Here is a 1626-nt window from a genome sequence, read left to right on the forward strand (position 1 = left end):
TGGTCTTGAACTCCTGACCTCAGGTGATCCGCCCACCTTGGCCTCCCAAAGTGCTGGAATTACAGGCGTGAGCCACTGCACCCTGCTTGTGCTGTAGTTTTTAATGTCATTTCTCACCTGTTTTCTCTACTGGGAAATGGATGCCTGAAAGGCAGAAAGAGTCTGGACTCCCCTGTGTGATTCTCTGAGACTAAAGTGTCTGGCTAGGGCTAGGAACCGAGTAAACTTTGGTGAACATTTGCTGAATGAGTAAGCAAGTCCTGCCAATAACGGGTTATACACAGTCACTTCTGCAAAGCTCAGTGACTCATCATTAATGAGGTGTGACGGTAGCAGTGTGCTGGGAAACATCTCTGTAAAAAACAAAGTCTTTAATGACTCTGAAAAAACCAAATGCACTTGTTTGTAGCCTGCCTGCCTGCCTCCCTTCCTTCCTTCCTTCCTTCCTTCCTTCCTTCCTTCCTTCCTTTCCTTTCCTTCCTTCTTTCCTTCCTTCCTTTTTCTCCCTTCCATTCCCTTCCCTCTTCCTTTCTTTTCTTTTTTCTTTTCTCTCTCTCTCCTCTCTCTTCTCTTTTCTCTGTCTTTCTTTTTCTCTTTCTCTTTTCTCCATCACCCAAGAGACAGAGGTTGTGGTGAGCCAAGATCCCGCCACTGCACTCCAGCCTGGACAACAAGAGCAAAACTCCATCTTAATATACATACACATACACACATATATAATATATATATGTATATTGTATATATATTAGCCAGGTGTGGTGGCGCACGCCTGTAATCCCAGCTACTCGGGAGGCTGAGGCACGAGAATCACTTGAACCCGGGAGGCGGAGGTTGCAGTGAGCCAAGATCGCACCGCTGCACTCCAGCCTGGACGACAAGAGTGAGACTCTATCTCAAAAAAAAAAAAAAGAAAAGAAAAAAGTATCAATGTACTTACTTGTCATTTTGTATAATTATATCTAAATGTAAGTGTTACATAGTTATTTTAAGAAATGGAAATAATGTACAAATATAGAATCAAAAGTGAAGTCCCACTTTTCTCCCTCTTCCGCCTGAATCTCTCCCAGCATTGACAATGCGTAACCATTTGCCGAGCGTTCTTCTCCGGACTGCATCCGTTTAGTCTACTAAGAGGCAGCTCAGCGTTCCCAAGGAGACAGATGTCTAGCTTTGCTCTTTCTATCTGTGTGATGCTGGAGAATCGATGTGCCCCTCTGGGCTTCCGTCTCCATCTGTAAAACAAGGGCATCAGACAAGATCGGCAGTTCGCATGTGAATGTGCATAAGAGTCTCTCGAGACCCTTGTGGCCAATAGGGAATCCAAGACGCCCCAACCCTAGAGATTCTGATTCAGCAGGTCTCAGGCACCAGGAATCTGCATTTTGATGTGGGTGGTTCTCGCGGCATGCCTAGGAAACACTGAAGGAGAACATCTCTGAGGCCTTTCTCAGCTACAATTTTCAAGAATTACCTTTTTTATTTTTATTTATTTATTTTTTTGAAATGGAGTCTCACTCTGTCACCCAGGCTGGAGTGCAGTGGCACGATCTTGGCTCACTGCAACCTCCACCTTCCAGGTTCAAGTGATTCACCTGCCTCAGCCACCCGAGTACCTGGGACTACAGG

This window comes from Mandrillus leucophaeus, unplaced genomic scaffold (genome assembly GCF_000951045.1).
Source record: "Mandrillus leucophaeus isolate KB7577 unplaced genomic scaffold, Mleu.le_1.0 Scaffold104, whole genome shotgun sequence".
Taxonomy (NCBI): domain Eukaryota; kingdom Metazoa; phylum Chordata; class Mammalia; order Primates; family Cercopithecidae; genus Mandrillus; species Mandrillus leucophaeus.